The following is a 16,714-nucleotide window of genomic DNA, read 5'->3' on the forward strand; positions in this document are numbered from 1 at the left end:
TGAACTATCACTACAATGTCCATTGTCATCTGGATATATTTATATTAATTTTTATAGCTTCCTATTTAGAGTTATGAATATTTATATGCATCTGATATTTTATAATTGGCATGCATTTATTTCTATAATAACTTTCTTTAGTCTTCAAGAAATGGAAATTGACTCTTATAATAATTCTTATAGAATTTTCTAAAATACCTATACCTATACCTATAAACTTAAAATCCTCCCGAGTTGACATATTTTCTATTTAAAGTAGCACATTTCCCCAATTCATTACATGGGAAATAAATGTACTTTTATGATTTTTATGCTTTTATTTGAATGTGTTCAAACTATGTCTATTACATAATTTTCAGATAGTTTTATTAAATTAGATATATCAAAATTATTGTAAATATTCCAATGCTTGATTTAGAATCTATAAATTATGTAAGGAATCTGTTTTATCTTCTTCATCACTATAACTATTTTCCTTTATTTCCATAGAAAATCCTTGAAAATACTTCCAGTACTTGAACATATTCATCAAAAAATACTAAATATTTTATTCAGTAAAAGATGTAAGTTTTTGACAACTTTCTTGTGTGGCATAACTTCTCTTCATGTTCACCATCTATGTCCATATCTTCTAGTCTTAGAGAAAACGTATTCTAAAATATGGTGCCCCAAACTGTACATATATTAGTGTGACCTGCTCAGAGGAAATACATATATCTCCTTAAGTAAAGTTCATAATCTGTTGTTTACTTTCAATGCAACTGAAACTAAGATATAATGAGCAATGAATTCAAGTACATAAAAGATTTGAAAACTTTTCTGGCTATTCTGATTCCAATGTAAATAAGTGTATGTACTATATTCATGTTCTTTCTAAAACTTAAAACAAACAATAAGATGCGGGGCCTGGTGACTCACACTTATAATCCCCGCCCTTCGGAAGCAGAGACAGGAGGATTGCACAGGTTGGAAGCCAGCCTTGCTGGCTTAGGAGACCCTGTTTCCAAATTTAAAAAATATATAAAAAATAGGTCTGGGAGTGTATCCCAAAGGTAGAAGGGTTTCCATGAACCCCAGTACCACCACCACAAAAAAAAAATACATAAAATGTGTGTGTGTGTGTGTGTGTGTGTGTTTGTGTGTGTGTGTGTGCACGCGCACGCGTGTGTTATGTTTTTGTGTCCCGGGAGCTTTTATCATGCTCAAAACATTTTTTTAATACAGGATATTACTAAATTTCCAAGGCTGACTCCTGTGATGCTCAAATCCCAATCTCCCAAATACTGCAATTACAGGAGTGTGCCACCACACCTGGCTCAGGTGATATATTTTTTTTGTAAGTATGAAAAACTGGGTATAGCTGGTACAATAACGCATGCCTATAATCTAAGCACTTTGTAGGCTGAGACAGGAGTAGCAAATTTTCAACATTAGTGCATAGTAATTTAGCAAAACCTTATTTAAAAATGAAAGGGCTAGAGGCATAGCTCAGAAACAGAATGCCTCTGGTCTCAGTATCTGGAAAAAACCCACACATACAGAAAACTGGATGAATCACCTAAAATCAAATTTATACATGTAAAATTTTTGTAATGAGAGAATTTGGAAAATAAATTATAACTCATAGCAGATATAAATATAATATATGATTTTTATTAGTTTTAAGAATTTAGTCCTTAAGAATAAACATTAATCCAGGAGATAGATAATAGATAATAAATATATAGATAGATGATACATAAATAGATCGAGAAATAGCTTTAGATATAGATGCTTATATATACATATATAATATGTGATTTTTGTGTATATGTGTTTGTGTATGAGAAAGAGGAGCAAAGAGATTCTCACTAAGTTGTGGACGGTTTCACTAAGCAGTTGAGGCTAGCCTCACTCCGCTATTCTCTTGTCTCAGCCTCCCAAGTATTGGGATTACAAGGCCAGCTACAATGTTTCTTTTAATGGACACTGCCTAAGAATGCTCTTCACCTCGTCAACACATACATACACACACACACACACACAAGGGAGTACACACACGTGAACCTGTTAAATTTTTCAGAGAAGGGCCTTGCAAGATATGTATATTGAGGAAGATTACTTGAGTCCATCCTGTTTCCCACAGGTCTCCTGTGCTCTTTTCCATTCTGTTTCTTAGCTGTGTAGAAAACAGCATTGCATATAGAAGTGAACTTAGGTGTTGTTCTCTGACAGGTCCAGCCCGTCAGCTGTGGGGATGAACAGAATGATGAGTGCCAACGGCCGGAACAGAAACAAACCAGCCGGGAGTCCTGTCAAGCAGGATCTCATTTATTTCTCTCACGCAACTCAATTTAAAGCAAAAAACCACAAGGGGGATTTCCAACAGGAAACTATTCTAATCTACCAAGCTAAAGGTCACCCCTGCATGTGCAAAGCACATAACTTGGCAGCCAATCATTGTCCAATGCACGAGGGGTTCATGAGCACAGAAGCATTATAGGAGCCAATAAGGCTCAACATTACCAAATTGGGCTAGCGGGGGCAAGGACAGTAGTTACGCCCTCCATATCCGCTTGGTGCTACATGTTGCAGATTCATTCATCTCAAGTTCAGGGGGTTCTGCAGACCTGTGCTCGATGCTACATGTAGCTGATTCATCGGAAGTTCTGTCAGGCAGTTTGAGCAGACCCCAACAGTTCTCTGTGAATAAATTTCCCTTTTTGCTTCATACATGGTTTCTGATAACTTTCATATTTATTTAAAAGTTTTTGACATCTTAGTTGATATAATCTTCTGAATATGATAATGACCAGGATTTGTAGTTTGGGTTAATACATAAACCTTTCCACTTGTGTGTTCTGGTATGTAAAGTCAAGTTAGCACACAAATAACATTTGTTCATACATCATAAGGGAGCTCTGTAAATAAGAGAATTTTTCATTTATTTTCCTAATATTGATAAGTGAAACATACCATAGAACAACGCCACACTTAATAAAAATTTATAATATCTAGCATTCAAAATTTGACCATTTTGCCAGGCGTGGTGGCACACTCTTGTAATCCCCGCGCGTGGGAGGCAGAGACAGGAGGATCGCACAGGTTCAAAGCCAGCAGTGCTGGCTTAAGACACCCCTGTTTCCAAATAAAAAAGGTATAAAAATAGGTCTGGGAGTGTATCCCAGAGGTAGAAGGGTTTCCAGGAACCCCAGTGCCACCAAAAAAAAAAAAAAAAATTGACCATTTTATTTTTTACTCATGCATAGGTAGTAATTATGTATTACCATTTTACTATGTGAACGGATATCTTCTATTTCAAATTCCCCCAAATTATTCTATTTTTAAAAGTCAGATTCTTTTTCAATTCAATCTAATATGCTTGCTTCATCCATATATGTGTTTATGATGGTCAAATAAACTTTGTTCTAATAGCCTTATTGTAATCTAGTCCTAGTTGCTGCCCAAATTTGTCAAATCAAACAATTTTTACAAACCTTTTTGAGAAAAGAGAAAAAAGGATTATTAATTTGATAGAAAATTATAGAAACCAGTGAATTTAAAGATTTAGAAAGAGGCCCTAGACTCTACCCAAACAAATAAACTAAGTTCCATTTAAGAGTTAGCCCTTTAACACCATGCTTGTGTCTTATCTGAAGGGGTGTGATTCATGTTTCCTTGAGTTTGAGTTTGAGTTTGAGTTTGAGTTTGAGTTTGAGTTTGAGAGTTCGGGAATCTAGCCCAACAGCGGCGGGGCTTGGTGAGATGATGAGTACCGATGACTCGAACACACACAACCACGAGCCGGGAGTCAAGTCAAGCAAGATCTCATTTATCTCTCTCCAAGCAATCATATATATGGCACCAAACCATGAGGGGAATTCCCATGGGAAATAGCCTAGCCTATCCAGGATAAAGATCACTAGCATGTAGCTCACGGCCAATCCCAGGCCAGTACATGAGCCATTCATGTGTGCGGAACCTCCTTTAAAAGGAAAAACTGCTCAGTCTCCTCACCTATAATGAATGGGGAAACCACGCCTCCGTAGCTTCCTCCAGGTGCCATCTTAGTCCCTTTTCTGCTGAATCACTTTACTTAAAGTTTTGCCTTAGGCTGCAGGCCACTCAGGCTGAGGGAGGCTGCATCTCCTTAGGCGCTGTATGGACACTCCCCATCACAACTCTTCTTTGAGTTAGTTCTTACTCATATTCACAGGTTAGAGTTATGTTGTATTTATCGGAAGGGACACAGGTTATGTTTGATTCTTTCCTGAATCAGTTCTTATGCAGATTCTCAGACACCAGATCATACTGGTGTAATTATCAGAAGTGATACAATTAATGTCTAAGTCTTTCTTAAGTCAGCTCTTATCCCAATAAGCAGGTGTTAGGTCCTGTTCTGTCAGTAACCAAATATAAAAATATTATTTGTTAACAGGGTGAAGAAAAAAGGAGGAGGACAGAGGAGGAAAACTATTTGCTGTGAGATACACCATCTGTTACCTGCCAGGGTTGGAAGCAGCACCCCTCCTCATTACATCATCTACATTTTGGAAATGACCCTTAAAAAATTATGTAACTCTCAGGAAAGCATGATGAAGGGTCCCAGGACTCAGTAACTCCCAAGAGAGTTAAGAGGTAGACACCACACAACTTTTAGATCAATTGCATTGAAAATTAATCTGCACATATGAGATGGATACAATGCCAGGTGCTAGTGTTCTACAAATAGTATATGACTTTTTCCTTAATTTATGGATTGATCTAACAAATTATATATAAATTATGCATCATTTTAAGTTAAAAGTTCCATGTAAGATGAAGGTTATAATTAAAAGGAAGTAAATTTGCACTCCACTTAACCTTCAAGAAGGGAGAAGAGACCATCTGGTTCATGTCACTGTGTTTACTGTGCAAATATGACTATAGTGGCTTATATGCACTAGTGTTGACGCCACTTTAAAATCTGCCTATATGGATAATTTCTTACAGTGTTTCCCTCAGGAAGACGTATGTAGTGACAGGGAGGTTTGTAAGATTGCTTCGTCAATAATTAATGATAGCAATGATTTTAGAAGACTTTTAAAACAACAAAAAAACTAACTTTACCTTAATCACTCTAATTTAATAGGTTTATGTTTTAAACAACACAGTAATTTCTATACATTCTAATGTCTTTAACATAAAATGTGTTGCAAGACTTTAAGTGTAATGCATGCATAACCATGTTCATTTGTAAAAAAAAATGTTTAAAATGTAAGGTTGCAATAATTTTTCTGTAAATTTTTCTAGTGTTTTAATTGGAGTAGTTAATCTTGAAACAAACTCTATTGCCATGAAGCAATAATATGCTGCAGAATTTTAAAGATATTGGCAGGGGTTGAGAATTTATTTTAGGAAGAAGAAAGATATTCATATGTATATGTAGCCCAAAGTGTGAAAAATACAATCTGCTTTAGAGTATTTTCTGTTATTTGAAACAGATATTCAAAGGAAATGATTGCTGCAAGCACGTCAAAAAAAAAAAAAAGTGCAAATCTTAAAATATTGCTGGAGAAGCAAATTTCACGAGAGGGCCATGTGTGAGCTTTCTTTGGATTTCTATCACAATGCAAAAATGAAATAGTCTTTTGTGTTTTTTTTAAATTTTCTCATTTTTATAGCATAATGGTGTGTAAATACAATGATAGGCAGAGGAAAATGTGGTTTAGAATAGTTTACAAAAAATAAGACTGTCAGGATAGAGTATTTCAATGTCATTTTGGATTATTTCTCTGAGATCATTTATTCATTCTTTTTAATGTTGCTTCATTATTGAAAATCAAACCTAAGGGCATTCAGAACACTGAGGATTCATTATAAAAATAATCTGAGCCAGAATATTAGTACTAAAATCAATGTAAAATTCTTTAATTAAGATTCATATATATTATGTTTAAGTTGTTTTGCACTGGGGATCATCCTGCCTCATGGTGATACACCAGTCCTAGTTTATTTTTATTTTGAAACAGCATCTCACCCAATTTCTGAGAGTTTTGCTAAATTTCTGAAGCTGGCCTCAAACTTTCAATCCTCCTGTTTCAGCCTCCCAAGCAATGAAATTACAGGAGTGTGCTATCATGCCCAGCCTGTGTGTATAGCTTTTTATGTGGTCAACAGTTTCACTTTCCACTATGTTTTAGAAATATTTTTTTCAACAAATAAAACTACTGACATCCCAGCCACATAGATTTACATCTTCCGGGACTGACTATCATAATGGAACTGACCACCAAAATTGTCCACAAATAAGCAGGTTGCAAGAACCAAACCAAATTTATTTCCAAAGTATTAAATAAGTGATGAAGGGAAATATGAAATATCATTTATCTTTGGTAGTTGAACATACTTATGGCCATGAATATCCTATTTTTAATTTATTTTTTATAATTTAATTTTTTAATTGGTGCATTGTATTTATACATCATAATGGGAAAAAAAAAACATGTGTAGGCATAAATGCACACATCACCCAGGCAGCCCCCACCCAGTCCTCACCTCACTCCCTCCTCACCCCTCTCTCCCATGCTTGGTTTAGTGGTTGACTTCAATATGAGTAAGTACATCATGCACTTTAAAGTGTTTCCCTCTCCCCACCTCCCATCCCCACAGTTAGGTTGTCGTATTTGCTCCTCCAAAGGATCTCTTTTTTCACCTGGAGTTCCTCCTATGACCCCATTCACCCTAGCTTTCACATATTAGGGAAAGTATCCAATTCCTTACATTTGTGACTAACTAATCTCATTTAGCATAATGTCCTCAAGATACATCTATTTCTCTGAAAATACTGCAATATATATATATATATATATATATATATATATATATATATATATATATAATATATTATATATATAATATATAATATATATATTATGGCTGAGTAAAATTCCATTGTGTACATATCCCACAGTTTTGTAATTCATTCATCTGTTGATGGACATCTTGGATTCACAGTTTGTCTATGGTGAATTGTGCAGCTATGAACATAGATACACATGCATTAGTTTTGTAGTTTGGTTTCTTTTCTTTTGAGTAGATACCCAGAATTGGTATTGCTGGATCGAATGGTAGATTTGTTCCCATTCTTCTGAGGATTCTCCATACTGCTTTCCAAAGTGGTTCCACTAATTTGCAATCCCACCAACAATTTTTTAGAGTTCCCTCTTCTCCACATCCTTGCCAGCATTTATTATTGTTTGTGTTTTGAATGATTGCCATTCTAGTTGGAGTTGGGGTGAAATCTCAGGGTAGTTTTAATTTGCATCTCTCTGATTACCAATGATGTTGAGAATTTTATTGGCCATTTGAAACTTTTCTTTCATGAAGTGTCAATTTAGTTAACTCACCCATTTTTTGATTGGATGATTTGTTTTTTTAGTGTTGAGTTTCTTGAGTTCTCCATATATTCTAGATATTAGTTCTCTATCGGAGGGGTAGGTGGCAAAAATATCCCATTCTGATGGACCTCAATTGAGGTTCTTGACAGTTTCTTTTGCTGAACAGAAGCTGTTCAGTTTCATCCAATCCCATGCATGTATTTGCACTTTGGTTTTTTGTACCTTTGGGGTCTTGTTGAGAAAGTTTTTATCTGTGCCTATGTGTTGCAGTGTTAGATCTATGCCCTCTTCAAGGAGCCTTAAGCTCTCTGGTCTAATTTCCAATCTTTGATCAATCTTGAATTGACTCTTGTGCAGGGTGAGAAAGTGGGATTAATTTCCAATTTTCTGCATATAGTTAACCAGTTTTGCCAACACCATTTGTTGAAGAGGCTGTCTGTTTCCAGTGTATGTTTTTGGCCCCTTTGTCAAAAATCAATTGGCTGAAAGTGTGTGGACTTGTTTCTGGGTCTTCTATTCTGGTCCATTGGTCTATGTATCTGTTTTTGTGTCAGTACCATGCTGTTTTTATTACAATGGTTTTGTAGTATAGTTTAAAGTCAGGTATTATGATTCCTCCTGCACGGTTTTTGATGCTAAGAACTATTTTGGCTATTCTGGGTCTTTTGTTATTCCGTACAAATTTAAGGACTGATATTTCTATGTCTGTGAGGAATACTCTTGGTAGTTTGATGGGCATTGCTTTGAATCAGTAGATCACTTTTGGAAGAATGGCCATTTTGATAATATTTATTCTGTCTATCCATGAACATGAAAGATATTTCCATCTTCTAAGATCTTCAATTTCTTTTTTCAATGTTCTATAATTTTCTTTGTAGAGATCTTTTACCTCCTTGGTTAAGTTTATTCCTAAGTATTTTATTTTTTGGTGGGTGATCTTGAGTCAAAGTGTTTTCTGAATTTCTTTTTCAGTGGGTTTATGGTTGGTGTAAAGAAAAGCTGATTTTTAAGAATGATTTTATATCCACACACTTTGATTAATTTGTTGATCAGTTCTATAAGCCTTTTGGTTGAGTTTATTGAGTTTTCTAAATATAGTATCATGTCATCTGCAAATAGTGAAAGTTTGAGGTCTTCTTTCCCTATGTGTACTACTTTGATTTCCTTCTCTTACCTTATTGCTCTGGCTAGAATCTCAAGTACTATATTGAAGAGAAGTGGTGATAATAAACATCCTTGTCTTGTTTCTGTTTTTAGGGGAAATTCTTGAATTTTTTCCCATTTAGTATGATGTTGGCTGTGGGCTTATTATAGATTGCCTTTATGATGTTGAGATATGTTCCTTCTATTCTGATTCTCTGCAGTGCTTCTATCATATATGGATGTTGGGTTTTATCAAATGCTTTTTCAGCGTCTAGTGAAATAATCATGCCATTTTTGTTTTGGTTCTGTTTTTATGATGAATTACATGAATTGATTTTCAGATGTTGAACCAGCCTTGCATCGCTGGGATGAACCCTACTTGGTTGTGGTGTATGATTTTCTTTATGTGTTTTTGAATGCGTGTTGCTAGTATTTTGTTTAGCAGTTTTGCATCCAAATTCATCAAAGATATAGGCCTGTAGTTCTCCTTCCTTGAACTGTCTTTGTTTGGTTTTGGTATTAATGTGATGTTGGCTTCATAGAATGTATTTGGAAGAATTCCTTTTTTTTTTTTTTTCTATTTCATGAAATAGATTGAGGAGTATTGGTATTAGCTCTTCTATAAAGATTTTATAGAATTTACTTGGGAAACCATCTGGTCCTGGGCTTTTCTATGATTGAAGGCTCTTTATTGCTATTTCAATCTCTTTGATTGTTATTGGTTGGTTTAAATGTTCTATATCTTCTTGACTCAGTTTAGCAAAGTTGTATTTATCTAGAAAGTTGTCAATTTCCTCCAGATTTTCCATTTTGTTGGAGTATAGTTTTTCAAAGTAGTTTCTGATAATCCTCTAGATTTATACAATCTCAGTAGTAATATCTCCTTTTTTCATCTCTTCTCTTCATAATTTTGGTTGATTATCTTTTTTTTTTCTTTTTTTTAAGTTAGGTTGGCTAGTGGTTTGTCGATCTTGTTAATTTTTTTGAGAAACCAGCTTTTGGTTTGTTGATTTTTTGTATTTTTTTTAATCTCTACTTCATTAATTTCTGCTCTGATTTTGATAACTTTCTGTCTTCTACTGGGTTTGGGATTAGATTTTTTCTGTTTTTCAAGGGCTTTGAGGTATGTCATTAGGTTATTTATTTGATGATTTTCTGTTTATCTTATGTGAGCACTCAGTGCTATAAATTTTCCTCTTAATACTGCCTTCAAAGTGTCCCAGAGGTTTTGATATGTTGTGTCTTTATTTTTGTTTTTTTTCTAGAAATTTCTTGATTTCACCTCTTATGTCTTCTATGACCAATTCTTCATTCAGAAGTGTGGTGTTCAGCCTCCACATGTTCATATGGTTTCTTGCATCTTTTTATAGTTGATTTCTAACTTCATTCCATTATGGTCTGAAAAGACACAGGGAAGTATGTCACATTTTTTGAATTTGCCAGTGCTCATTTTGTGTCCCAGGATGTGATCAATTTTGAAGAAAGTTCTGTGAGCAGCTGAGAAAAATGTGTAATCCGCTGTAGTTGGGTCAAATATTCTATATGTGTCCAACAGGTCCATTTGATCAATGGTGTTATTTAGTTCTGAGGCACATTACTGACCTTTTGTCTAGATGATTTGTCTAATGGTATGAGAGGGGAGCTGAAGTCTCCCAGTATTATTGTATTGGGAGTTGTGTGTAGTTTAATATCACAGAGTGTTTGTTTTATGAAAGTATCTGCACCTATGTTTGGGGCATAAATGTTGATTATTATTATTTCCTTTTGTTGGATTGTTCCTTTTACCAGTAAAAAAAAAATGACCTTCCTTGTCTCTTCTAAATAGCTTGGGCTTGAAGTCTAACTGGTCTGATACTATTGTTGCTACTCCTGCTTGCCTTCAAGTTCTGTTGGCATGGATTAACTTGCTCCATTCCTTTACCTTAATTTTGTTGCTATCTTTACTTGTAAGGTGTGTTTCTTGCAAGCAGCAGATAGATGGGTTCTGTTTTTTAATCAATTTTGTCACTTTATGTCTTTTTTTGGAGAATTGAGGCCATTTACAATCCGTGTGATATTATTGAGAGATGATTTTTAATTCCTAACATGTTAAGATTTTATTTCTGTTTGAAGTACTGTTTGTTCTTTCTTGCTTAGTTGTCTGGTGGATGGAAGTTCTTGTTTCTCTGGTTCTGGCATGTATTACTTATTTCTTCTTTGTAGTTAATCTCTTTGAGTATTTTCTCTAGTGCTGTTTTTGAAGACAAATTCCTTCAGCTTCTGTTTGTCATGGAAGATTTTTATTTCCCCATCTAATTTGAAAGATAGTTTTGCTGGGTAGGAAATTTTTGGCTGGAGGTTGTTTTCTTTCAGAGTTTGGAATGTGTTACTCCAGGCCCTTCTGGCTTTCATGGCTTGGTTTGGGATATCTGGAGTGATTCTAATTCATTTGCCTTTGAGTGTCACTTGGCCTTTTATTTTTGTTGCCTTTAAGATTTTCTCTTTGGTTTCTACATTGGTCATTTTGACTATTATGAGGCATGAGGAACCTTTTATAGGATCTTGTCTAAAGGAAGTTCTATACATTTCCTGAACCTGTATATCGACCTTGTGCACTATGTTTGGAAAAATTTCTGCTATTATTTCTTTGAAGATATTGTTGATCCCTTTGCTTTCATCTTCTTTTCCCTCCTCTATGCCAATAATTTTGAGGTTAGCTCTTTGTGTGTGTGTGTGTGTGTGTGTGTGTGTGTGTGTGTGTGTGTGTGTTCCTGGGGTTCCTGGTAACCCTTCTACCTCTGGGCTACACTCCCAGACCTACTTTCATACTTTCTTATTTAGAAAAAGGGTCTCTTAAGCCAGTGCAGCTGGCTTCAAACCTGCGCGATCCTCCTGTTTCCACCTCCCAAATGCGGGCATTACAAACATGTACCACCATGCACAGCTGAGGTTAGCTCTTTTAAGATAGGCCCATATTTCTTTAATGTACAATTCCTGTTGATGAATTGTTTTTTCTATGTTATGAACTATGCGTTCATTCTTGGAGTGATCATCTTCTAGTAGCAAGATTCTATTCTCCATGTGGTCTAACTGATTGTTTGTATTTGAATTGATGCCTTTACTTCAATGATTGCATCTTTTATTTCTTTCAGACTCTCTAAATTCTTTTCTAAAATCCTGATTTGGTCTTCTGGAAATCTCTGCATTTCTATGTTATCAGTTTCAGTTATTGTGGAGTTGTGGGAGCTCAGTGCTCTGTTGTTCCTCTTTCTCATGATTTCAGAAGTTTGTACCTGTTACTTTTGGTAGATTTCTTTCAGTCTCTAGGTGTCAGCTGGTATATTCAAGGGCAAGTTGTGATCAACAGTGAAAGTTGAGTAAGGAGAGAAGAAAGGGAGTAATTGGAAGAATATGGTAAGGTCAGATAGGGTCAAATAGCATGAGTATATGAGTTTGTTAAAGTAGTATATACTAGAGATTAGATATAGTACCAATGTAGTAGAATTCTAGTAAAAAAATGTATAGTTTCTGTTGTTGTGATACAAATTGGATTCAATATAGGACTAGGGAGTGATAAAAAGAAGAAAAAAAGATGAGAGAGAGGAGAGAGTAGGTTTGTACAAGGGAAGAAGCTTGGAAGATAATTTGGTATGAGGGTTAAAAAACAACCAAAACAAACACAGCAAAACAAAAACCATAAAAACAAAACAAAAGACCCACAAACCCCTTCCAAAAAAAAAAAAAAAAAGCAATTAGGTATACACAGACCAGAAAGGAAAAAAAAAAGAATGAAAAAACATGAACAATTCCACCAATGAATTGATGCGACTGCAACACTACAAACAAATTCAGCAGTCTCTCTCTATGTAGATACCGATTGCTATGGTGACCTTTTCCTCTGTGAGTCTGGTTCTCTGAAACTTTTCAGCCTATGTAGATGGATGATATCAATGGGGTTTGAATTAATATTGAGTGAAGATCACCCTCCACACCTTCCACAGACTTGGAGCCTAGGTCTTTCCCTGCCTCTGTTGGCAGCATATGCCTCTGAAACCAAACTCAATGTAGGGGTCTCAGTTCTACACAGCTAGGGATGGGCTATTCTGACCTCTCTCTGTTCCCCACAATTGGGATGTCTGTGGTGTTTCTGGCAATCCTGCTCATTGGGTTTAGAGTTAAGCGTAAGATTCCCCTATACTTTCCACTGGTCTGAGCCTGAGTCAGTCTGGGCTTCTGATATGATCAACAGCTGATCCCACTCCCACCTTCTTTGAGTTCTTCTCCAATTTACCATGACTTCACTTATTGTGTTCTGGATCTCTGGGGGCTATGGTTATCTCCGCTGCCACCACTCCTTCCCTGAGTTGTATTGCAAGGCCTCAGACCAAGGGAGTTTGTTGCAGCTGCACCAGACTCTGAGGTCGCTGGGCTGGGGGCTTTTCTTTAGGGAACTGCGAATAGGGTGTAGCAATTTCTGCCACCCCTATTCCTGCACTGCCTTCAACCATAAGAACTCAAACCCAGAGAGTTTATAAAAGCTGGCCGAGTCCCTGTGGATGCAGTGCTGGGATTTCTCCTGTAGGGGCCGCCATTTCACTTATGATTGTATTGGTGCTCTGCTGGAGCTTTTGCTGGAGCCTTCATGGGCATGGTTAACTTACCAGCTTGCTGGCAATATGGTGTCTCTGCCATGTCCTCAGCAGTAAGGCTGGCGTATCTTCCTTCTGGTTTGAGCTCTGCTCTAAATTCCTGGAGACAGTGATGGGTTTGGCTGCTTAAACTTTTGGCTCATCTTTGCACTGAAAGAACTGCTGAATTACATCCACTGCATCTGGTCACTTCAGCTCCTTATCCTCCCTTGAGTCTGATTCTGTGAGTCACTGTGGCCTTGGTGGGGCGGCCCTTGCCTTGCGCCATGGCAGGCCACTTTCTTTTCTGCTTCTCAGATTATTGTGGACTTCCTTTTTTCTGTCTCTTATATTTATAGCTTTTATTTCTCTATTGATAGTAGTTTCTGTTGATAGTAGTTTCTGACTCTGTAGAGCATTATTTTTGCCACTATGGAGATCAAGTGTCAGCAGTGTTGATAAAAGCTGCTTTACTTGGTCGCCATCTTCCTCTGGATCCCCTAAATTTTTGTTGTTGCCATTTGTAGTTGCTACTTAACTGGTGTAATTAAATGGATAATTACTAAAACATGAATCACATTAAATTTCAGTTTCCTAATTATTTATAAAAATTTTGCAGTCATTAGATAATTATAATAAACATCAAAGTTTGATGTGAAATTAATTAAGTTAATCATGAATAAATTGTTGTTTTATTAATTTTTGTTAATATATAAAGATTTTAGAAATAAAATTTTCATACAAGAAGATATAATCTTTTAAGTATTTCCAGTGAAGCTTAGAATCTATTTCAAACCATTGCTTTTTTAGAGATAAATAATTTTTATTCAATATTAATAATTCAAACTAAGATACTGAAAGTAGATACATAGTATATTAAATAAAAATATTTTACAGTATGGGGGGGATAGATACCAGAGGCACTCCATCTCTGAGCTATACCTCTAGCCCTATTTTTTACTCTTTATTTTGAAATAGGGACTCACTAAGTTGCCGAAGACCTCAGGAAATTTCTGATGCTGGCTGTGAACCATGATTGTCCTATCTCAGCCTCCCAAGTACTGGGACTTCAAGCATGCATCACCATGCCCAGCTGAAACAAAAATTTGACAAACTTGAATGTATCTTTTATCCTCGCTGAAAGTTTTTCAATAGTTTTATCATGTCAACTTACCAGTTCAAAAGTTACATGCGAATATGTTTTAAATAGCCACTTTAATGTTTTTAATTTTACATATATATATATATATATGCATATAAATTGTATACATATATATGATCTAAGGTAATCAATTAGGTAAGTGGAAACTACAATGTTTATGATATTATAACCTATAATATTTATATTTCATTCAAATTTTGGTTTGAAATGTTTACACTGGTTTTATTTATCTCTCTTATTCATTTATTAATTCTGTGTAAATACTTAAAATACATAATATCAAATGGAAGTACCCAGAAAAGAATGAAGATCATCCAATGAACTAATAATTTCTTCTAGGAAAGGTGATTGTGTTCTTTCTTATTCAGAAATTATGTATTTTTAAGGAGATACATATAGTTGCCAAGCCAATATGCTTTTTAATAGACAACTTGGCTAGATGGACCACATTTATCAGGTGTACCTTTCTGGTATATTTCTGATCATGATGAAGGCAAGAGAAAAAACTTGTTTCTGATTTGGAGGGAAGAAGCAAGGTGCAATTTATCAGCTTTCACATGCTGGTTACTCAGATCATTGGCAAGAGACAGGAAATAAAACTGCCACTATTCAACTATTCCCCTTAAAACTTATCAAAGTTTTTTAATTGTTTTAATTATTGCATTGTAATCCTACATCTTAAAGGGGTACAAGATGGTAGAGGCATACATGCACACATCACTCAGTTTAGTCCTTCTCCACTTCCTTGTTCATCTCCTCCTCCCTCCCTCCTCATGTTTAGCTTAGTGATTGACTTTGATATGTTTGTGAATGTACATCAGGTGCACTAGGGAGTCTTGCTTTCTCTCTCCCTCCTATCCCTCTCAGGTCACATTATTTGCCGATATAAGTTTTATCCTTCTTTATCTAAATTTCCTCCTATGACCCTTTTTCTCCCTAGCTTCTGCATTAATATGAGAGAGCATCTTATACTTGTGATTGACTATTGTCACTTAGCCTAATGCTCTCAGTTACATCCATTTCCCTGTAAATGACATAATTGTGTTTTCCTTTATGGCTGAGTAAAATTCCATTGTGTGTATACCCTATAGTTTTATAATCCATTCATCTGTTAATGGACATCTTGGTTGATTCCATAGTTTGACAATGGTGACTTTTGTAGCTATGAACATAGATATGCATGCATTAGTTTGGTAGTTTGGAATCCAATATTTTGGGTAGATACCCAGAAGTGGTCTTGATGGATCATATGGTAGGTTAATTCCCATTCTTCTGAGGATCTCCCATACTGTTTTCCAACGTGCTTGCACTAATTTTCAATCCCATCAACAACATGTTAGAGTTCCCACTTCTCTACAGGCTCACCAGCATTTATTGCTCTTTGTGTTTTTAATGATTGCCATTCAATTTGGAGTTAGGTGAAATCTCAGGGTAGTTTTGATTTACATTTCTCTAACTGATAATGATGTTACAAATTCTCTCATACATTTATTGTCCATTTAAATTTCATCTTTAATGAGGTTTCTATTTAGTTCACTTGACCATTTTTTTTTATTTTATTGTTTCTTAGCACTGAGTTTCTTGAGTTTTTTGTATATTAAAGATATTGGTCCTCTATCAGAGGAATAACTGGCAAAAGTTTTCTCCCATTGTGTCAGCTCTCTGTTGAGGTTCTTGGGAGTTTCCTTTGCTGTACAGAGCTCTTTAGTTCAATGCAATCCCACATATTAATCAGCTTTTTAGTTTCTTGTGCCTTTGAATTCTTGTTGAGAAAGTTTTTATCTGTGCCTATTTGCTAAAGTCTTGGTCCTATGCCCTCTTAGCTGCAAGGTCTCTGGTCTCTAGTGTAATTTCCAAGTCTGATTCATCTTGAATTGATTCTTGTCCAGGGTGAGAAGGTGAGGTTTCTTTCTTTCTTTCTTTCTTTTTTTTTTTTTTTTTTTTTTTTTTTTGCTTATGGTTAACCAGGTTTGCCAACAGCATTTGAAAATAGAAGAGGCTATTTTTTTTTTCCAGTGTATGTTTCAGGTCCCTTTGTTAAAAACCAAATGGCTGTAAGTGTGCAGATTTGTTTCTGAGTCTTCTATTCTGCTCCATTGGTCTGTGTATCTGTTTCTGTGCAAATAGAATGTTTTTTTTTTTATTTTATTACTGTGACTTGTTAGTTTGAAGGTAGGTAATGTGATGCCTCCAGCATGGTTCTTGTTGCTGAGAACTACTTTGGCTCTTCTAGGTTTTCTTAGTGACAATATTTATCTCTATGACAGACCCAGCTTCTGCCATATCAAGCAAGGACAGATGCCACAGACACTGACATTTATTACCTCATCACCACTGACTCCAGCTCGGATGCAAATGTCTATTAGTTCTTTTTCACAGTTCCTTTTCCTGACTTCCTCTCCTAAAGGCTTCAATTACCAGCTGATGCCAAAAAAAAGTCTTAC

This window comes from Muscardinus avellanarius (assembly GCF_963383645.1).
Source record: "Muscardinus avellanarius genome assembly, chromosome: 1".
Taxonomy (NCBI): Eukaryota; Metazoa; Chordata; class Mammalia; order Rodentia; family Gliridae; genus Muscardinus; species Muscardinus avellanarius.